Here is a 23,573-nt window from a genome sequence, read left to right as displayed (position 1 = left end):
CCTCCGCTGAACATTGACAGCTCCTCGATAAAGATCGTTAAGAGCACCAAATTTTTTGGTATTCACCTGACGGAGAATCTCACCCGGTCTCTCAACACCAGCTCCATAGCCAAGAAAGCACACAGTTTCTCTACATTCTGCGAAGGCTGATAAAAGTCCTTTTCCCACCCACGTCCTCATCACATTCTACAGATGATGTACCGAGAGCATCCTCAGCAGCTGCATCACTGCCTGGTTCGGGAACTGCATTGTATCCGATCACACGACCCTGCAGCGGATAGTAAGGTCAGCTGAGAAGATCATCGGGGTCTCTCTTCCGGCTATTACAGACATTTACACTAGAAGCTGCAGCAGTAAATCCAACGGCACTGTGAATGACCCCACGCACCCCTCATACAAAATCTTCTCCCTCCTGCCATCTGGAAAAAAATAACAAAGCATTCGGGCACTCACGACCTGACTGTGCAACAGTTTCTTCCACCAAGCCATCAGAATCCTTGATAGGTGACAACAAAAACCACGATTTAGTGTAGTCGGGGTGATGGACTCAGTCGTTGAGTGTAACTACGAACGGTGCGGGACACAGACTCTCCCAGGGAGATTCGGAGAAACAGAAGCAACGTTTCTTTCTTCTTGGGAGACTCGACCGTTCTGCACTCAGAGTAACAAGAGATATTCCACCTTCCCATTGTCCAATGAACTGATCAACTGATCACTTCAATGCCAAATTACTTGTTCAATTTTATTTGCCTTTTTTAGAAGAGCTGTAAAATCAGCGTCTCCCCGTCGGGGAATTGAACCCCGGTCTCCCGCGTGACAGGCGGGGATACTAACCACTATACTAACGAGGAACCGCTGTTGGTTTATCATGACAAAAACATGAAAGAGCACAAGAGAGTGAACAGAATTACCTTGATGTTTGTTCACTGCAATACTGCAGTCAGCTTCTTCGTGTCCTTCCCACAGAAGTGTCTCAGTTTCCTCCAGCTTTTCAGTCACCGATTGTTTTCAAGGTTTAGCGAAAGGAACTCTCATTCGAACCTAACGGCGTGTTGTTCAACAGATCATTTATATATTCTGGTTTTATAATGCGACAAGCAAGAAGCGATGTGGAGCTCTTCGAATTTTGAAGTCATCAATCTCACTTCAGTCCGGTTCCGAGCGAATTACTGGGAGTTTTGCATCTCCGGTCTATCGGAAGATGGACACCTTAACGGGGCATAACAGGAATTGCACCAGGGTGGGGAATCAGAGTGACCAACCAGATTCAGAGAGCAGGTCGAGCCACAGTCATGCATCACTGGAGATAGTTCAGGAACCAAACCTCCTGCAGAATGATGGAACAATGGTGATATAATGGTGAACAGAGCTGTCTTCCGTACAACTGACGGAGGTGTGATTTCCGACGATCGCACTGAGCAGAGTTTTCATCTATCATCTGTGCAGACTTCAATCGGTCGAGTGATCTAATCCTGCTAACTCGTGTACGAAGTCCAGAAATTGTTTAAATCCATGATTGAGTGCAAGATTATTATTCATCCTGGGCTGGCCAGAAGATCAAGGATGGATTTCCTATCTTTCACATTTACTCGATGAACCGACTAGTGCAGCTTCCTGCTGTCACTCTAACCCAGGCTCCCGCAACAAACTGGAACACATCAAAACATGTCGGATGATGTGTTCACCCTGAGTGTGTCAGTCCACTCACCAATCCCTCTGTCTATTTATACCCTCTGGGATCCCTATCCTCACCCTCTGTCCATTACACGATTAAATTAAACACTTTATTGTGATTAACAAATATAAGATAGAATCACAGAATCGTGTCACCCTGAAACAGGCCTTTCGACTCACCGCGTCCATGCTGACATTCAGGAACCAATCTCACCAGAGAGAGAAAAAAACAACTCACTTATGAGCAATTGCCTTCAGTGCCTTGATTGTCGAGGTGCTTGCCCAGACAATTCTCTAATGTTGTGAGAGTACCTGCCTCCAACTGCCACTCAGGCATGGGTTCCAGTTTCCAAACGCCATCTTCATGAAGTTCCTCATCTGATGCTGTCTAGGTTTACACACGTCAGGACAGTTTACTACTAATCTGATAAGGCCCCGATAATTTGATATGACCTTCATAGATCTCTGTCACCTCCAGCACTCCATGGATACAACCACACTCTATCCAGTCTCGGTTTATACCGAAACTCTCCATCTCAGGCAAACTCTGTATGCATATCCCCTGCATTCAACACTCTAGTTTGTTTACAGAGTGCGCAGGCGTTTCGACTGGCGAATCTGCGCTAAATTAGACAATTCACAGAAGGTTTATACCGAAATGATGATGATTTGACCCAGCACGCTCCCGCTGCCCCACTCTGCTATTGTCTAAACGTGGTGTTGCGCTGCTTCAAAGTGAACGCTTCCCATTCTTTTCTTCCATTTTTATTTGTCGGTTTTTTTTCTGACTTCACATGGTTTCACTTAATAACTGCTCTTTGTTGATGTTTATCGCGCCTATCTCTCTGCTCGTGTCTCTCTGTATTCTTTTCCGTGTTTCCTCACCCCTGCCCCATCCTGTTATTGTCTCTCTGCTGTCTGTGCTTCCACCCATTCGGAGACCTCGTTCCCGACATGTCAGCAATGAACGTGTTTTGCATTACTTAATCAACACGGATTCAGTCGGCCTGCTTTCACACATTCTGTTTAATTTCCACCGTGTTCCTTCCGTATTTTCTCTCTTTGTCTCTGGGCTGTTCTTCGGGACAAACATCAATGGGTTGTACAATGAGGCTTTTCTGTCTCGTTGGTGTAAAAACCGGGGACCGAGTCTTTTGACCTACTCCGGATGCTCCGGGAGCGGATCAGTTATCCAGTCTGATTCGGGATGCTGTGAGCTTGCTTCTTTTGTTTGCTCGATGTGTGTTTCTTTCTCTCTCTTTCTCTGCGCATTGGCTTTTGGTCTTTTGAAAATTTGTTTATTCGAGTTTTTTGCCTTGTGGCTGCCTATGAGCAGACAAATCTCAAGGTGTATAATTTATACTTTATTTGATAATAAATATACTTTGAATCTTTAAATTCTCTCGTTAATGGATTTTTCTTCTATTGCCCTCTGAAAAAGGGCGATCCAAACGAACCCGTTCTCCTGCCTGCAGGTAGGGGCCCCTGCCTAATGAAGGATATCTTTAGAGACGGATGGGGACGCGGCAAAGGTTCACTAGTTTTGTCTGCTGAGGAGACCTTAAGCATTGTGAGCTGATATTCTCGGGAATAATCTCATTTCTTCACACACTCAGGGAGCCCGAAGATTAGGAGCCAATTCTGACGATGTACGGCTCAATAGGAAAGCAGTTCAGTCCGTGTTGGCGGCAGATGATCAGTCGAAAGTCAAGAATGACCAGAGTCACTCAACCGACAGAATTTCCAATGAACAGCCTGAGTTCACAACAGGAGATTTGAAACACAATAAAATAAACCGTTTTCTTTTCTTTATTCCATAGCTTTATCGGGAGAAGGCGACACAATTAACAGTTTGGTAGAAGGAATAAAGGAATTTCGAAGTACGTGGACACAAGTGACTCTGAGTGGTCCCGCTTAAACCGCAGTGGAACATGATCAGTAAAAACTCAATGAATTTTTGGTCTACCGCCCTAATCAGTCGCCATGGTAACTGCGACCAGTCAGCTAGGGAGGCAGAAGGATATTTTTCACGGGATCTCATCACTATGTCCCGTGTCGATTGAGCTGGACATCAGCGTCGGTGTCAGAGAAACCGGACAGACATCCTCTCCACATCCACTTGATCTTTCCATATTCGATGTGTTTCAATGAGATCCTCCCTCATTCTTCTAAATTCTCACGAGTGTAGGCTCAGAGTCTCCAAACACTTCTCTTATTTTTGCCGTTTCATTCCGGGATCATTATCGTGAAACCCCACTGAGCCCACACAATGCCAGAGCTTCCTTTATTAGAAATGGGACCCAAACTTGTCTACAATCCTCTAATTGAATATTATCACTGTCTTAGGATACACCGTCATTATATTGTTGCTTTTAGATGCTAGTCCGAGCGGAATGAAGGCTAAAACTGCATTTGTCGTCCTTAGCATCGACTCTACCTGCAACTTCATGTTAATGGAGCCCTCAGTAGAATTCCCGAGTCCATTTGCTTACTGATTTATGAATTTGCTTCCCGTTTGGAAAATAGTCTACAGCTTTGTTTCTTCTACCATAATGTATGACTCTGCACTACCGTACTCTGTATTCAATCTGCCACTTATCCATCTAGTCTTCAAATCTGTCCAAGAACTTCTACGAAATTCCTGCTTTATCAACTTTACCAGCCCCTCCACCTAATTTTCCATCACATGCAAAACCATCAACTTCGTCATCCAGAAAATCGATACATGACGTACAAGGCAAAGCGCTCTCCAGAACACCACTAGTTATCGGAAAACGACTGGAAACGCCATATTTATTCACAGCCTTTGCCTCCATATTTTGGCGATGCTCGTTTCTTTCCTGTAATACCGTGAGCTCCAATTTTGTTTAGTAGCCTTATCAGTGGCACTTGACTAAATACCAAGTAAACAACATCCAGTGGCTCTCCTTTCTCTATCATGTCTGTATTTCCTCAAATAACTCCTACAGATTTGCCAGGCATGATTTTCCATTAACGAAACGAATTTTGTCCTTCACATTTTATCAGGTGCCCCCAAAGATCCCAGAAACCACATCCTTAATAATTGACTACAGCATTCTCACAAGCACAACAACCTTACTAGTCTGTCTGTAACGTCCTGGCTTTTTGCTAGAAGAGTTTCATGACATTTGCAATTTTCTATTCCTCTGAACCATTCCAGAAAGCAGTCATTCTCGAAAGATCAGTTCTAACGCCCGATAATCTCATCAGCTGCCTCTTTCACAATCCGGCGGTGTAGTCCTATCTGCTCCAGGCGACATCTCCTTTCAGATCTTCCAGTTTCCCAAACAACTTCTCCTTAGAAATAGCAACTACATTCCTTTATGTCTCTGATCCTCTCGAATTTCTGGCATGCTGTCGGTACCCTCAACATAAAAGACGGAGGAAAAGTACATATTAACCATCTCCGCCATTTCTTTTTCACCTATTTCTACCGACGAATGCCCACTCTTGCCTTTGTTTTTAAATTTCTGCATATGTGGAAAAATACTGTTTACATCCTCTGTTATATTAATAGCCGATGACCCTTCATCGTGAAGTCCGGGCTGTCAGTTGTACGGACGGACGCACAGAACTATCGTTCTACCTAGTCCCATCGGCCCGCATCTGGACCGTAGCCCTCCATACTCCCACCATCCATGTACTTATCTAAACCCGAGGTCATATTGGATCAGGTTTCTGAAGCTTTCTGTTTGTAGAGGCTCCGGCGGCCTCGGCGAGTAGAGACTGAGGACGAGCTTGCTTCCAGTGAGGTAAGGCAGGGTAAGTTTCTTTAAAAACACTTCGGTCAGCTGGAGGCGCAGTGTGGTCAGCGCCGGGCTCGAGGACGGAGGATCCCGAGTTCATCCAGTGACAGTCCGCTCCCGAGCGCGCTCTCCATCCCTGCCGGGTTGATATCGAACTCGCAAGTCAACCTCGTAAAAAAAAACACTGCCACCTCCAGTTTAAATTCCCAGGCGGAATATTTTGGAGGATCAAATACCCAAACCCAATTAATTTAATTAACGTAGGAGTTGGTAATGCAGGCAGTAGATGGGGCAGTCCAGTGCTCCAATTGTAAGATGTATGAAGTCAGGGACAGCACAATTGCCTCTGACGACTAGACCTGCAGAATGTGCATCCAGCTGCAGCTCCTGTTAAACTAAGTTAGGGAACTGGAGCTGGAGCTGGATCAACTTCGGATCATTCGGGAGACATGGCAGTAATAGACCAGAGTTTCAGGGAGACAGTCACCCCTAAAAGTCAGGAGACTGGTAACTGGGTGCCTGTCAGGAAAGGGGACAGAAAGAGCAGAGCACACCTGTGGCTGCTCCCATCAACAATAAGTATACGGTTTTGGATACTGTTGGTGGGGACGAGCTACCAGGGACAAGTTGTAGTGGTCGCGTCTCTGGCACCGAGAAAGGACCCTCAGCTCAGAAAGGAAGGAGGGAAAAGATGAGAGCAGTAGTGAAAGGGGATTCGATAGTTAGGGGGACGGATAAGAGGTTCTGTGGGACAGATCGAGAATCCCGGATGGTCTGTTGCCTCCCTTGTGCCAAGCTCCGCGATATCTCGGATCGAGTTTTCGGTATTCTTAGGTGAGAGGGTGAGCAGCCAGATGTCGTGGTCCATGAGTAGGGATGAGGTTCTGAAGACGGAATATAGGGAGTTAGGAAAGAAGTTAGGAAAAAAAGTTAAAAAGCAGGACCTCAAGGGTGGTAATCTAAGGATTGCTGCCTGTGCCACCAGATTGAGAGGGTAGGAACAGGAAGTTATGGCAGATGAAGGCGTGGCTGAGGAGTTGGTGCAGAGGGCAGGGGTTCAGATTTCTGGATCATTGGGATCTCTTTTGGGGAATGTTTGACATGTACAAAAAGGACGGGGTGCTCATTAACAGGAAAGGAACCAATATCCTGGCGGGTATGTTTACTAGAGCTGTTGGGGAGGGTTGGGGAGCTGTTGGGAACTATGATGTTTGTGGTAATTACTGAAAATTGGCTGGAGGAAGGACAGGATTGGTTTACGCAGGTACCGGGGTTTAGGTGTACGGGCGGACGCACCGAACTATTATTCTACCTAGTCCCTTTGACCCGCAACTGGACCAGAGCCCTCCATACCGCTAGCGTTCATGTAGCTATCTACACCCGAGGTCTCATTGGATCAAGTTTCTGACGGTGAGGGGCAGCGATTCTGTTTGCAGAGTCTTCGGCGGCTTCGGCGAGCAAAGGCTTTTGTTGCGGAAAAAGAACTAACACTCGGGCACGGAGCGAGATCGTATCAGAACACCTTTAATTTAGCATGATATCATGGAAGACATCAGCCTACTAAAAGCGGAGTTCCGAGACTCTGCTTGACAAAGGGTCACGCTCTTAATTATATCCCAAGCATACAGGAGAAAAACACATAAAATAGAAGGGGGGACTTCAATGGCAGTTCTGCTGAGTAGCGAAGTTGCAGGATATGTCCTTGAGCAGTTACACATTTACTTCAGTCTAATTTCTCAAAAGAGTGTATCAGACAGACTAAAAGAATATATCAAACACGTGATAATCCTTAGAACAAAGAAGAACAAACATAGTTATTTTAATCATTCTGACTGAAAGGCATATTGTCAGCAGCACAGAATACGTTCGTCACAGTAGACTTTGATTTTACGTTTGAAGATCATCGTTTGCCTTCGTGTGGGCCTCGCTCTCAATGATAGCTATCTGGGTTGGTAGCTGAATGGCTTCCAGCAGTATTAACACTAGTCGGGAGTGTTTGATGGGTTTTCCCGACGAGGTGCTGAACCCTCTGTTTTTCCATATTTTTCCAAAATCATGCGCTACACTGAAGGCGCATGCAGCACGTTCGTGTCAAGGCGAAAATTTCGGCTACTTGTGCTGAAGTACCTTGGGTCAGGGCGAAGGCGGAAAGGCAAAGGCTTACACACCGTGATGTGGGTCCACTACAGCGTAGCCGGCCAGAAGCAGATCATCTCGAGCTCTTTGCGAGGATCCGTCAGTAAAGATCAGATCAGGATTTGGTAAGTGGTCAGCGCGCAAATCCACCCTCGGGAAGGTGGAGTGCTGGACCGTCACCAGGCAGTCGTGGTCGTAGTCTTCCATCGGCTCCGGTGCGAAGGTGGCGGGGTTGACCGCCGGCGAATGTTGGTAAGTGTAATTGGGGTGTGAGAGGAGGATCACCTCGTAGTCCGTGCGGCGGGAGGCAGTGAAGTGCTGAGTGGCTGCAGATTTTAAGAGCAGCATTGCAGCATGCGGCACTCGCACTTCGCACGAGTGATCGAGATCCAGCGGCAAGGACTTTCCCGAGTGCCCGCCTTCAGGGTGAAACCTAGGGGCTGGCAGAATTGCAATTTAGTCCTGGATATTCGATGGCCCCGTTCTCCTATTAATTGGTGCACTGCTAGAGAGTCTTGCACGCACTCAGGCAGGGTGGAGAACGCCAGCAGCAGTTCGTCAGTATACTGTATGAATGCGGAATTCTCCTCTAGGTGGCATTCATCCAAGTCATGCTCGATGGCAGCAGCACAGACGGCTGGGCTCTCAGAGTACCGCTGAGGGGAACGAGTCCAAGTGTACAGTTGTCCCTTGTAGGTAAACGCAGATAAGTACTGGTTATCAATGTGCAGTGGTATGGAGAAGAAAGCGGAGCACAAGTCAATTACAGTGTATGTAGTGGCCTCCGATGGAATAGAAGAAAGTATCGTGTTGACGGCCGGTACAATTGGGGCTATGGGAATAACAATGTGTGCTATGGCTCGCAAGTCCCGCACAAAACGCCATTCATTGAGTCTCCCCACTTTGGGTATGGGCAATATTCGTGTATCGCACGGGCTAACTCTAGGCTTGAGGGCCCCTTCTTCCAGCAAGGAGACTATTAGAGGCGCTATGCCCTCCTCTGCCTCTGGGCCAATCGGTACTGTCTGACACTGGGCAGTACCGCCTTCTTTCCCAACAGTACATGATGGTCCTTTGCAGAGGTTGCTCGGCCTACGTGAGTTCTGTGGAGAGCCCATAATTCGGTGGCCACTGTGTCTAGTGCCACCGGCCCCCTCTATCAGTTGGTAAAGGGAGCTGCTGCCGCTGACATTCAGCCACAGGTGCCTCCAGCGACCGGGAGATCCCGGGCAGGTATCGTCAGCCTTCTTCCGATCCGTACCATTCAAAATTTCCTACACACCCCACTACCGGGCTGGATTGCAAGCGTTTAATCATCAGTCCCATTAGCTTTGCCTGATAAGGGGGTCGTACTGTAGAGTTAGATGAGGCACAGACTTTTCAGGGAGGTACAGCTCTAGCTGCTCTTTAGAAAGACGTACTGGGACGTCTAAACCTTCTGGCTCGAAATAGAGGTAGGGTTCTGGGTGTACTTTCATCTTCTGGCCCTCATAAACGGATAGTCGGGATCATCTTGCAATGCAATCGATTGGGATATTGAGCTACTTCCAGCAGTGCCCGAACCACCTCTACAGGGGGCTTCGGAGTCATATTATCTAAACCTCTGCTCACAAGGCATATATTTTACACCGAAAGCGTTTTCAGAAAGCTGCCAGCAATACAGTATGTGTTCGATTTTACTCTCAAACGTATGCAGCAGCGAGACTAACTCATGGGTATGGGGCGAAGGTATGTCCATATACATGTCTTGAGGAGTGCAAAAGATGGTATCTCCCAGCTTGCAGAGAGCTTGTCTTCCCAACAAAGGCAAAGGAGTAGTGTTAGACACTATCACAGCTTCTATAATGTTATCTCCTAGCGGTAGGGTGACATTTTTCGACAGAGGCTCTGATAACGGGATCTCTGCTACTCCCACGGTTACCACCCTGTTACGATTTAAGGGTAATCTCAGGGAAGGGGCTACAGAGCTCAGGGTGGCTTCGGTATCCAACCAGGCTCGTAAATGGGCGTCTCCTATTTTTAAATATTACCATATTTTGCGTTTCGGAGTCTTGGGAAATTGATATTGCCGGCCCCTATACAGCCGCCCCCATGGGCACCCCTATTCTGTCGAGAATGGGTGATTATAGGTAAAGGAGGGGCCCTCCCTTTCGATGGCACCCGTTGATCGAGGAGGTTCTCTGGCAAGGGTATTTCTACATTCCCTAGCCCAGAGTCCCTTCCTCCTACACTTGCCGCAGATATCATTGGACTTGTCTCTTTTATAGTCCTTGCAATTCTCTCTGCCATTTCTCCCCTTCCTGTTCTGCCTGTAAAACTGCGTCTTCGGTGGCTTAAGTGCATCGCGTGGCCCCACAAAGAGTCCCTCTCTATTCATGTTCAGTAGTGTGGTAACTATCTCAGGACAGGCCATGGTTTGCCAGTTCATATTATGCATCTGAAAAATTTGCGCCTGCTGGGGAAGCCTGCAACTGAGGACGGTCTGGATAGCCAACGACCCGTTCCGCTGCAGGGGACCGTGCGTATTCCTCCCACGTGTTCTTAAACCTTGCTATGAAATCAGAAGGCCCTTTATCCTTCCGTTGCAGGCCTCGAGTAACTTCCCCTAGATCCCCGTGGCGCTGGACTGCTTTCTTGATGGCTTCTTCCCCGCTGTGCCATATCCACTCTTATCACTGTACCATCATTTAAATAGGCTACATCAGTTTCTTCCAGACACTTATCTAGTGCAGTCCCATTAGCTTCTGTAGTCTTACTGCCACAAAGACCAATATGTGCGTTAAAGTCACCACAAAAAAAATAATTTTACCAGAATAAGTTCACAGCATTCTTCCCGAACCTTCCACAGACAACTTGCAGCCTGGATTATAAAAGCTCATAAGTTTGATTCCTCCTTGTGGATATAATAATTCTATAAGTATGCATTCATTATTTTCCAGAGAAGGCAGAATTCATTACAATAAACCTTTCTTCACAAAGGTAGCACTCCTCCCCCTCTGCTCTGTGTTTATCCCACAAACTCATAACCCGGAATATTAAACAATGTACGTGACTGCAACACGTTTCTTGAAAACAAATAACACCCACGGGTACACCAAAACAGATTCTTAAACTTTCTCCCCATTTACTAAAAGACTTCATGCATTCCAATGAAAAACTGTAAGTTGATTGAAAAATACCAATGCGTACCACCCTGTCTAGATTTACCTTCCACAACCAGCCCCTTCCCTCTACTATTATCCTCCAAATCACTCTCCACCACCAGCCTATTCCCTCTACAATCATCCTCCAAATCACTCTCTACCACCAGCCCTTTCTCTCTACAATCATCCCCCAAATCACTCTCCACCACCAGCCCATTCCTTCTACAATCATCCCCAAATCACTCTCCACCACCAGCCCAATCCCTCTACAATCATCCTCCAAATCGCTCTCTACCACCAGCCCATTCCCTCTATAATCATCCCCCAAATCACTCTCTACCACCAGCCCATTCCCTCTATAATCATCCCCCAAATCACTCTCCACCACCAGCCCAATCCCTCTACAATCATCCTCCAAATCACTCTCTACCACCAGCCCATTCCCTCTACAATCATCCCCCAAATCACTCTCCACCACCAGCCCATTCACTCTACAATCATCCCCCAAATCAGTCTCCACCACCAGCGCATTGCCTCTACAATCATCCTCCAAATCAGTCTCCACCACCAGCCCAATCCCTCTACAATCATCCTCCAAATTACTCTCTACCACCAGCCCATTCCCTCTACAATCATCCCTCAAATCACTCTCCACCACCAGCCCACTCCCTCTACAATCATCCTCCAAATCACTCTCTACCACCAGCCCATTGCCTCTACAATCATCCCCCAAATCACTCTCCACCACCAGCCCATTCACTCTACAATCATCCCCCAAATCAGTCTCCACCACCAGCGCATTGCCTCTACAATCATCCTCCAAATCAGTCTCCACCACCAGCGCATTCCCTCTACAATCATCCTCCGAATCACTGATGTTGGGGCCGCAGTGCGCATGCGTTCCACTGTCACTACAGAGAGAAGCTCAATTTTTTGGCTCAAAAATTTCCTTGTATTTCCGATTATTATTTGAAGTAGGAAACGGTCTCCCCATCGGAGAATTGAACTGCGGTCTCTCACGTGACCTGCGGGGATACGAACCGCAATACTTACGAGGAATATACAAGTATATGTAATCTGTCATATGGACGTCCGGGTACAGGAGAGCTCACAAAGTCACCCTGATGTGTGTTTGCTGATTGTGGATCTGCCGATTGTTTTCATCCCCTTCTCACTGTGTGACTACAGGCGTCTCAGGATACTTGAGCGATTCAGTCACTTACTGTGTTTAAGGTCTGGCAAAGGAAGGGCTCCCATCAGCGTGTGGCGTGAAAGGACAATTGTAATCAGAGTTTATTTATCGATTTGACGATGCGCGAGGCAGGATCCCATTAGTAGTTTTTCGACTCGGTTCTAACTCGGTCTGACCCCTGGAGTATGCTCGCCATGGGTTGTATAACTCCGGTTTGTTGGGGATTGCGACATTAAGATACCGGAATATGAGTGAGGAATGGTCCGGCAGAAAACACCTTGGAGACTGATCGAGTCACATGGAACTAAGGGAGACGCCTCACTACTCAATGCTTCTGCAACGCCATTGAGCGGTGGTGGTATAGTGGTGAGCATAGCTGCCTTCCAAGCAGTAGACCCGGGTTCGACTCCCGGCCATCGTAGGTTGTACAGTTTTAGACTACATAACAAATAAACCTCTTACATAGACACGGTCTACGCGAAACTACAAGGGCTCAGTAATCGACTCACGCTAATTCACGCTGTGAGTGTAAGATTGATTCATTAATTATCATTCACTGTGTCGTGGATCAGAGATGTAATTAACGTCCCTCAAGAGTTTCCCTTTAAGTCCTCTTCTGACTCTATTCCAGATTCTACAAGAATGTACACTTCACAGGAAGGATCGGCAGGGTTTGCAAAGCTTCTCCCGGATGTCGTCTGATTAAAGTGTTTGAACTTGTTTGCCTACATTGAAATGTCAGAGCCTCAGAGGAAACGACTGAATTGTGAGGTAGAAAATTAGGAGAGATATATACATTGGGCAGACAGTCAGAATTGGTTTCCCAGGTACAGTATTCTAGAGGGAATGAATTGAAGATCGGATTGGTAGAGAGTTTAAAGAAGATGTGCCGGTCATGTTTTTAGACAGCGTGGGGTGGGTGCTTGGAACGGGTCGCCAGTCACCATTCTCCCCGGTCGGGACTTGTACAGTGTCTTTTAGCGCAGCTTAAGAGCTGCCGTATGCACATTTTAAAAGAGTCCGCAAATCGCCCGGGAGGGGTTTCTAAACTTCACACATTTGCTCCAGCTAATGTAGGAAGGTGGCAGGCCTTTTTTGGGGTTTAGGCGCCTCGGCCACCGTTTCCTTATCCTCGGCTGGGGTCCATGGTTTCAGGATGGCGGTTTTTCCAATCATTATTTTCGGTGCTTGGTGAGCTGCATGGGAAGTGGACGAGTCAGACGAGGGCGGTTTCGCCTTGCTCCCAGTCAGCACAGGCGATCTGGGTACCCTATCTGCATGAGCTCCTCTTACAACTCCCTGTTCGGGTTCTGTTGGACCCTCCTGAACCTCAGTCGCGGGAACCAGCGGTTTTGTGGCCCGGTTCTGCTGTTGCCAAGCAGTAGACATCGCTATTATTTCATCCATCATTCCGTCCGGTCCGATATTGGGACCGTGAATCCGTCTCTTACCTGATACCATTTGGGGTACCTGCGGGTATAGAGGAAAGGGGGTTAGGGTCGTTGGCTGAGGCATAGCAGGATCGGGTGGTGGAGTAACCGGGGGACTTTTCTTTATTCTTCTGCTTTGGGGGTTGGTGCCTCTTTGCCACCTCCACCGATTTTTCAAAGCAGCCCATCATATACCCGTTAGCTACTTCGTCCCACCAGGTTTGAATTAATTGAATCTTAAAAGATCGCCATACGGCCAATCTCTCTGTGACCTGCATACAGATCGTTGCTGAGACTGACTGCATTTCGAACATCTCCAGTTCTTTTTATGACGGTGTCCGCTGGGGATCCCGGAGGGACCAGCAGGTCTCCTACCTTTTGTCGGGCTTTCTTTACCATTTTTATTCATTTGTTGGTCTTTCTGCCAGTTCTCAGGACTCCTGGCGCCTTTATTCTTTCATCAGGAGCAGCTTTTGCCGCTCGACTGCTGACACCTCCCATCGTTCTGCAGAGAGAACTGAGCTATACTGCACGTTCAGAAATAAAGCAATTTACAGCGCTCACCGGTGTAAAGGAATTCCGTGAGAGGTCCCTCCGTATCCTCCATTCGTCGGTAGCTACCTCTTGAGTCCCCCTTTCAGCTAGGATGCCGGTGCCATCCCTAACTTCGAAAGTCCCCTTTTTCCACTCGGGTTCTTCTGGGGATACTGCTAAGCCATCCGCCTCGTCAGTCCTTCCCAGTGAGTGGAGCGTCTTACGAGAATCCCATATCCTCATCGCCTTTTGTTGTTGCGGAAAAAGAACTGACACTCGGACGCCGGCCTCTGGGCATTTTCTTCCACATGTTCCTGTGGGCAGACGGGAATATGGTGTTTAATATTTAAACGGGACAGCCGTGACATTAAATGACAGAACAGGTGTGTGGGGCTGAGTGAGGATTCCTGCTCAATTCGATGTTGGTGTGAGCCTGTGGTGCGCTGACCAGGGCTGGACCCAGACCTCCAGCTGTGGCCCCACTTGTGTTTATACAATTCCACCTGAGCTCCCTCCTCTGATATTCTGCACCTTCAGCCAACAAAAGTAGGCCTCTCATACACCTTTAAAACCTATCGAATGCTCTGTCCTCCTAACGTGAGGGTTCATTTCACATGCTCTCCAGCGTCCCTCTGCCTCTCTATACTTTTCCAGATGCCATAGTGTACTCTGTGTCTCCTGGACTTGCTTGGGTTCCCCACCAGCTCTACCTCAGCTCCCCAAATAAAATTCCATCTGCTGACCTGTCCAGTTCACTGATAGCTTCCTGTAGGCTTCAGCCTCCCTCCCCAACGTCACATTCATGGCCAATTACACCGGACAACAAATATTTTGCTTACTGAATACTTTTGGGAATATCTTATGAATTTAGGCTGCAAAGTCCCTATCACACACCGTATTTCTGACATCGTCTGCTGTATGTCTTTAGTTCATTATACAAGTCAAATTGCGTGATGCCAAGATTAAGAGAAGCACTTGTGTTAGTCCACAAATCAAACAGGCCATCAACACCAGGAATTCAAAGAGCTTCGAGTGGGACTAGAGAAAATCACATGGAAGGTATTCAAGGAAGTTGTTGACTAAATTCTCAGCAACTACAGCGAACCGAGCTACGTGCAGATGGTTGACGGCATGCTTCATGCCTACAAAAGCATGAGGTGCAACATTCAATTTTTTAAAAATTCCCATTTAGATTTCTTTCCTGAAAATGAAAGCTTTCGACGAGACGTTGCCGTCATGGAGAAATGTGATCAGGTCCACAGAGTCTCAGCTGATAAAGATGCCAAATTAAACTAGCTCCTTCTGTCTTTGCAGGGCCCACACCCCTCCATTCCTGCACATTGTTCTGTCACTTGAAAAGCCGACTGAACGCTATTCTCACATTCACTTCCATTCCCAACCCAGGCCATGTGTTCCATGCCCCATACCATTCTGCAGGACTAAACCTTGAAAATCATCTTTGAACTTTCCCACCTCTCCAATTAAAACTAAATCGTGTGTGGGGATTTGGGATTTGTCACTGTCTACACCTGTAGGACGTTTTGGTGCAATGTATGACAATGAAACTGTCAGTGGTTCAGTGTAACTGTTGTGTTGGAAATCTGTGTCTGGGTCTTGGGCTCAGGATGGGGGTGAACGTCTCTGCTGTCTGAGACTGTGGAACGAATTAGCTGTCAGTGTCTCTGTTCTCTGTAAGACACCTTGTGTGGGAGAGATTGAGCCGCTGCTCTGTTCCTTAAGCCTCAGCTGTAGGGAATATTAGCGTTCATTGAAGTCTTTCCCGCAGTAGAGGAAACTGAAAGAGGTAAAAGGCTGACACTCTCTGCAGCGACTGGTGCAGCCAGTGCCAGTGTGTGAGGTCTCTCGAGCACTGCAGCCCTCAGCTTCTTCTGAGCAGCAGATGGAGGCAGCTGCAAACCAAGGAATGGACAGACAAACTCCACCACTTCCCGGCACCGATCCGGGAGTAGAACAAGAGAGATGGACACAACATGCATTTCCACACTCAGCTCCCATGGGACTCGCCACTCAGCATACTGAATGTACACCAACAACAGACATAGAGAAACGGGCTAATGGGAAACTGTCTTCCCATGGTCAGGGGAGAGGAAGCAGCAATGATAGTCACCGGCAACTTCTCCTCACTCTTCCTCGCTTGACTCGGCCCACTCCCAGTGCGGAAATGAATTCTCTCTCCCCAATCACTCCACGTTCAACCTGCAGGACCAAGGTATCTGCAACTGGATCCATGACTTCCTAACCGGAATACCCCTATCTCTGCGGACTGGAAATAACATCTCCACCTCACTGACAAATACCACTGTCACTCCGCAGGGTTGTGTGATTAGCTCAGGTGCTCTACTGTCTCTATACTCACAACAGTGTGGCTTGGCACAGCTCAAACAGCATTAATAAATTTGCTGATTATACAACAATGGTTGGCAGAAATCTAGATGGTGGCAATAGGCCGTAAAACAGTCAGATATACCAGTTAGTTGAGTGTTGTCACAACAAGAATTTCGCACTAAATGTCAGCAAGACCAAAGAGTTCATTGTGGACTTCCGGAAAGGTAAGATGAAGGAACACAAACCAATTCTCATCAAGGGATCTGAAGTGGAGAGAGTGGACAATTGCAGGTTCCTGGGTGTCAACATCTTTGAGCAACTAACCCGGATGCAACATGTTGATGGAGTTATAAAGAAGGCAAGATAGCAGCTATATTTCATTAGGAGTTCGAGGATTTTTTTTTTGTCAACTAAAACTCTAAAATCTTTCTACATATGTACAGTGGAGAACATTCTGACTGGCTGCATCTCCATCCGGTATGGCAGGTGTGGTCTACTGCACAAGAACAAAATAATTTGTAGAAACTTGTAAAATTAGTCAGTGCTATCATGGGTAGTATCCAACATCTTCAAGGATCGGTGCTTCAGGAAGGCAACGACCATTATTAAGGATCCCCACCACATAGAAGGAGGTGTAGAAGACTGAAGGCACACTCAGTGACTCAGAAAGAGTTTCTTCCCCTCTGTCATCCGAGTTCTCAATTCTCAATGGGCATTAACACATGAGCTCTACCTAACTACGTTTTTTCTTTTAATTTATGTTATTTTGTACTATATATGTTAACTTTACTAGTTAATTCTTAACGTAACTCAGGTTTTTTCTCTATATCCTGCTTTCTCTGGTCGTGTGAGCGTAGGTGTTCAGCGAAACGGTCTCCCAGTCTGTGTCGGGTCAACGTATAATTCTCCGTAACTTCCACCACCTCCAACGGGATCCTACTACCAAGCCCATCTTTCCCTCCCCCCCTCATTCTGATTTCCTCAGTGATCGCTCCCTATGCGACTCCCTTGTCCACTCGTCTGCCCCCCATTCCTTCCCACCGATCTCCCTCATGGCACTTATCCTTGTAAACGGAACAAGTGCTACACCTGCCCTTACACTTCCTCCCTCACCACCATTCAGGGCCCCAGACAGTCCTTCCAGGTGAGGCGACACTTCACCTGTGAGTCGGCTGGTGTGGTATACTGCGTTCGGTGCTCCCGGTGTGGCCTTTTATATATTGGTGAAATCCGACGCAGACTGGGAGACCGTTTCGCTGAACACCTACGCTCTGTCTGCCAGAGAACGCAGGATCTCCCAGTGGCCACACATTTTAATTCCAGGTCCTATTCCCATTCCGATATGTCTATCTATAGCCTCCTCAACTGTCAAAATGAATGCAAACTCAGGTTGGAGGAACAACACCTTATATACCGGCTGGGTAGCCTCCAGCCTGATGGCACGAACATTGACTTCTCTAACTTCCGTTAATGCCCCTCCGCCACTTCTTACCCCATCACTGACATATTTAGTTGTTTGTTTGTTTTTTCTCTCTCTCTGCCCATCACCCTGCCTGTTCTCCATCTCCCTCTTGTGCTCCCCCCCCCACTTTATTTCTCCCGAGGCCTCCTGTCCCATGATCCTTTCCCTTCTCCAGCTCTGTATCACTTTCGCCAAACTCCTTTCCAGCTCTTAGCTTCATCCCACCCCCTCCGGTCTTCGCCGATCATTTCGCATTTTCCCCTCCACCCACTACTTTCCAATCTTTTACTATCTTTCCTTTCAGTTAGTCCTGACGAAGGGTCTTGGCCCGAAACGTGGACAGTGCTTCTCCTTATAGATGCTGCCTCGCCTGCTGTGTTCCACCAGCATTTTGTGCTTGTTGTTCAATAAAAAAAGATACCAATTTGCAAAACCGCCCACCAATGCCAAACTTCATGAGTTTAATCGTAATCCTCTCCCTCCATAGCATATCAAAAACTCTTTCAAATTTTCAGTGCAAAAAATTTGCAAATTTCATTCCCAGTAGTACAGTGGCATCATAGATCCCCCTTTACAAAACCCACATTAGTAGCGACAAAGTAATTCTCTCCTCTCCAAAACAATAATCAGCCTAATTGCCATCATTTTCGCAATTATTTTTCATAGTGGAGAAGTGACAGCAACAGATCTCTAGCAACTGGACAGCGTCAGATCTTTCCCATATTTTACAATAGGCTTCACCACAGGACTTTTCAGTCTCCTGGGAACATTCCTTGCTTCCAGACCTTCTCATAAAACTCAAGCAACTACTTTTAGGCTGCCTCAGGGACATACTAGAGTAGATGATAGCTTCCCATATCCAACCCTGAGCTATCATACTTCTCCTATTGACAGCAAATTTCAATTCAGCCAACATAAAATCATCATCCATGGCAATCTCAAACGCCTCTTGTTTGTCAAAGATATTCCCACTGTCCATCACGATACACTCTAGTTTCTTAATACACTCATCCCCTAAACTGTAAACACGAAGAAATCTACAGATGCTGGACATTCAAACACCAACACACACACACAAAGCTCGTGGAACACAACAGGCCAGACAGCATCTATAGAAGTACTGTCGACGTTTCGGGCCGAGACCATTCCTGACGAAGTCACCAGAAAAATAAAATACCAGAATAAGTTCTCAGCATTCTTCCCAAACATTCCAAAGACAACTTGCAGCCTGGATTATAAAAGCTCATAAGTTTGATTTTCCATGTGGATATAATAATTCTATAAGTATGCATTCATTATTCTTCGACGAAGACAGAATTCTTTACAATAAACCTTTCTTCACAAAGGTAGCACCTCTCCCCCACTGCACTGTGTTTATTCCACAAACTCATAACCTAGAATATTAAACAATATATGTGATTGCAACATGTTTCTTGTACACAGACAACACCCATGGGAACACCAAAACAAATTCTTAAAATTCCTCTCCATTTACTAAGAGATTTCATGCATTCCAATGAAAAACTGTAGCACTCTGTATAGATTTACCTTCCACCAGCAGCCCCTTCCCTCTACAATCATCCCCCAAATCACTCTCCACCTTTCCCTCGACTATCATGACTGGTCGCCTTCCAGAACCCAGTTCCGATTACGGGGCCAAGGTGTCCTCCGCTCCACCACCTCAATTTATCGCTTCGGGCCCGGGTACTCCGCATTGCCAGCTGCTTTAACGCCGCTGCTGGGATGGGTGAGAGGATGGGACTGCCGTACACTGTCAATCAGATAGAAGGTTGGAGCCTCACTGCGCATGTGTTCGACTGTCACCACAGGGAGAAGTTCAAATTTTGGCTCAAAAATTGTTTTGTATTTTCGATTAATATTTGAAGTAGGAACCGGTCTCCCCGTCGGGGAACTGAACTCCGGTCTCTCACTGGACGGGCGAGGATACTAACCACGTAATTTACGAGGAATATACAAGGATGTGTAATCTGTCACATGGACGTCAAGGTGCAGGTGAGCTCACAGAGTCACCCTGATGTGAGTTTGCTGATTGTGTGTGATTGTGGATCTGCCGATTTTATTCATTCCCTTCTCACTGTGTGACAGGAGGGGTCTCAGGATTTAGCGATTCAGTCTCTTACTGTTTTCCAGGTTTGGCCAAAGGAAGGACTCCCATCAGCGTCTGATTTGGAAGGACACATATAATAAGGATTTGTTTATCCATTTGGTGATGCGCGAGGCAGGACCCCATTAGAATCTCTTCGACTCGGTTCTAACTCAGTCTGATTCCCGGAGTATGCTCGCCGTGGGTTGTATAACTCCGGTTTGTTGGGGATGGTGACATTCATTTACCGGAATAGAACCTGCAGCAGAGTGAGGAATGACCCAACGGAAAGCTGCTCGGGGACTGATCGAGTCAAATGGAAATAAGGAAGACGCCTCACTCTTTTGCAACGTAATTGAGCGATGGTGGTATAGTGGTGAGCATAGCTGCCTTCCAAGCAGTTGACCCGGGTTCGATTCCCGGCCATCGCAGGTTGTACAGTTTTAGACTACATAACAAATAAACCTCTTACCGGTCTACGCGCGACTCTAAGGGCCGAGTAATCGACTGACGTGTAAGATTGATTAATTAATTATCATTCACTGTATCGTTGAATTAACGTCCCTCAGTATTTTCCCGTTAAATCCTGTTCTGGCTCTATTGAACATTCTACAAGAATGGACACTTCACAGGAAAGATCGGCGGGTTTTGTAAAGCGTCGCCCGGATGTCGTCTGATTAAAGTGTTTGATTTTGTTTGCCTTCATTGGAATGTCAGAGCCTCAGAGGAAACTTGACTGAATTATTAGGTACAAAATCAGGAGAGATCTAGATTGGGGAGATAGAAAGAATTGGTTTCCCATCGTAGGGAATTGAAATTCCAGCGGGAATGAATTTAAGGTCGGAGTGGGAGAGAGTTTAAAGAAGATGTGCGGCTCAGGTTTTCAGACGGAGTGGGGCGGGTGCTTGGAACGGGCTGCCAGGTTCAGAGACGGAAGTGTGTACGATGTTTTTAGATCAGCACATGGATATTTTAGTATGCAGCGACATCGATAGAGGCACAAAGAGAAAATCGCAGATGATGGAAATCCAAGCAACACGGAAAATGTTAGAGGAAGTCAGCAGCCCAGGCAGCACCTGTGCGAAAGGAAAACAGTCGACGTTTCGGGCCGGGTCCCTTCATCCGGACTGGAGAAAAAAAAACGACGAGGAATCAGAGTGAGACGGTGAGGGGAGGGAGAAACACGAGGTGACAGGAGGGGGCATTACCAGAAGTTCCAGAAATCGTTATACATGCTGTCAGGTTGGAGGCTACCCTGACGAAATATAGTGTACTGCTCCTCCAACCTGAGTGTAGCCTCACCGCGACGATACAGGAGGATATGGGCTGTGATGTCGGAATTGAAATGGGAAGTGGAATTGAAAGGGGTGGCCACTGTCGCTTGTTTTTCTGGTGGACGGAGCGTAGATGCTCGCTGAAGTGGTCTCCAAACCTGTGTCAGGTCTCACCGATATACAGGAGACCACACCGAGAGCACTGGATGCAGTTGATGACCGTACAATACTCACAGGTGAAGTGTCGTCTTACCTGGAAGGATTGCTTGGGACCATTAATGGTTATGAGGGGTGAGGTGTAGGGGCAGGTGTAGCACTTGTTTCACTTGTAAGGATAACTGCTAGGAGAGAGATCAATGGCAGGGACTAACGCACATGGGATTCACATAGGCAGCGATCGCTGCAGAATGTAAAGGGGGACGGTTGCGTTTCGTGCTGGGATCCTCTAGAGATGGCGGAAGTTAGAGTGAATTGTGTGCTGGAGTCAAGTGCTGGGGGTAGGTGGGTGAGAACAAGACGAACCCTGATAGATTGATAGACTGTCATGATAGACTCTTCCACGCAGCCTACAAACAGATAGACATAGCTGGGACCCATGCGAATGTCAGTGACATAACATTTTGTTTGTAGGATATGGGAGGAGTCGAAAGAGAAATTATTGAGCGGGGTCAAGTTCCACCAGATAGCGGTAAATGCTGGTAGAGGGGAGCTGGCTTGGTCTGATATCCATATGGTTCCCGAATAGGGTAAGATGGATACTTGACCTCGCAATCTACCCCGTTATGAAGCTGCACTTAATATTTATCTGCAGTGTGCTTTCCCTGTCGTTGTTAAATTTTATTCTGCATTCTGTTATTGTTTCACTTTGTTCTCTCTCAATACACTGTGCAATGATTTGATCTCTATGAACGGTACGAAAGAGAAACTTTTCACTGTATCTCGGTACGTGACAAAAACATTTTTAATTCCCACTGAAAGTGATGGGGCAGTAGCAGGGACAGTGCAATGTTTCCCAGCGGGCAATGTAACGCACAGTAAAAGCTGCCGGATTACCAGCGTCCCTGGGTGGGCTCGAACCACCAACCTTTCGGTTAACAGCCGAACGCGCTCACCGATTGCGCCACAGAGACAAGCTGGTCCATTCCGGCGTTGGAAAATGCTGACTGGTAATCGATGCTGTGACCCGGCTTTTCACAATCTGCATGAATAATTTGCATCAGAGGGTGACGGACAATATAAAACAGAAAACGCTGCAAGCACATACTTGTCAGAATTAAAAGCGAAAATACCAATAGATTTCCAGTGCATTGATAAAGCATTCGGCCACGAGTACACACTCCTAAAATAAGGATATTTTACGTGGGATATAATCACTGTGTCCCAGGACGGATGAAGACAGCACCGACCCCGGGGTCAGAGAAATAGGACTGTTCCTGAACTAAAAGCTGAAACAGCCGGAAATACTCCGCAGGTCAAGCAGCGTCGGTGGAGGGAGAAACAGAGTTCACGTTTCAGGTCGATGATCTTTCACAGCTCCGAGCTCGCAGTTAGATGGAAGGAGTCTCACGGAGTCTCTGCAGGGTGGCCTGAGCTGGGTGAAGGAACCGATTCCACTCGCTCTCTCCTTTCTGACTCTTTCAACTGGAAACCTTAAATCGAGCGGAACAACCTTTGTTTAACATTTAAAATATTGCAGAGGCGGATGATGCCAGTATTTCCGGAAACTTTGTTCTCTGTCACCGCGTGTTACACTGAATGACAGAGTCGCTAAGGGGAGATTTTACGAAGCTGAACACAAAGTCCCTTCCTCTCGGCAGACTCTCCCTTTCCGGGGTCACTGCAGACCGATTTTCCCACGTCCCCAAAGAACCGATCCCTTCAATCCCATACTCTGATTTAACCTCTTTACATTTTACTTTGAAAATTCGAGTTGCAATTACATTTAATATAGAAACAGCAAAACCATTTCCCTGCCGGGGAAATTAACCGCCGTCTTCCACGTGACAGACAGGAGTACTAACCATAAAACTAACAAGAAACCAATGAGAAAGAGCGATCTGACTTTGGGATGTCCGAGCACTGGATGCTTCAAAGGGTCATTCGAAGTTTGTTCGTTGTCTGTGGCGCCGGGGCTCTTCACACATACACTTCTTCCCGTACGACGGGAAAGGCTCGGAATCGCTTCCGATTCAGCTGTTCCTTGTGTAAAGCTCCCATTCCGGCCAGAATTTGTGTTCGGGGGAGGAACATTCATTAACAGGATTTAACTGATGCAGGGAAATATTTTCCAGATTTTCCACTTTGCCTGCACTGGAGAGTCTGTCTCTATCATTTCTCCCTAAACATAGGCAGAGACTGACGGCCGCAGTATCAGTAGCGAGGAGGGAGGTGCAGAGGCGCTTGCAGGGCAGCTTTGAATGTGTAGACATGGATGTAGTCAGGGATTCATCTTCGTGTCTCAATAGGTACGCCACAGTTGTCGCTGCCTTCATTAAAACCTGAGCGGATGAA

The 23,573-nt window shown here is 47.0% G+C and overlaps 4 non-coding genes across 4 annotated transcripts; 2 read left to right on the top strand and 2 right to left on the bottom strand.

Annotated features, from left to right (window-relative positions):
• Window positions 1-779: 779 nt before the first annotated feature.
• Window positions 780-851, bottom strand: trnad-guc (transfer RNA aspartic acid (anticodon GUC)). Its single transcript has one exon. It is a non-coding gene; the product is annotated as a tRNA-Asp (tRNA).
• Window positions 852-12,261: 11,410 nt separating this feature from the next.
• Window positions 12,262-12,333, top strand: trnag-ucc (transfer RNA glycine (anticodon UCC)). The gene has a single exon. It is a non-coding gene; the product is annotated as a tRNA-Gly (tRNA).
• Window positions 12,334-20,147: 7,814 nt separating this feature from the next.
• On the top strand, window positions 20,148-20,219 carry trnag-ucc (transfer RNA glycine (anticodon UCC)). Its single transcript has one exon. It is a non-coding gene; the product is annotated as a tRNA-Gly (tRNA).
• A 1,899-nt stretch (window positions 20,220-22,118) lies between these two features.
• trnan-guu (transfer RNA asparagine (anticodon GUU)) lies at window positions 22,119-22,192 on the bottom strand. Its single transcript has one exon. It is a non-coding gene; the product is annotated as a tRNA-Asn (tRNA).
• Window positions 22,193-23,573: the final 1,381 nt, after the last annotated feature.

Source organism: Hemitrygon akajei, chromosome 28 (genome assembly GCF_048418815.1).
Source record: "Hemitrygon akajei chromosome 28, sHemAka1.3, whole genome shotgun sequence".
Lineage (NCBI taxonomy): Eukaryota > Metazoa > Chordata > Chondrichthyes > Myliobatiformes > Dasyatidae > Hemitrygon > Hemitrygon akajei.
The sequence above is the reverse complement of the archived record's forward strand: the minus strand, read 5'-3'. Positions and strand labels throughout refer to the sequence as shown.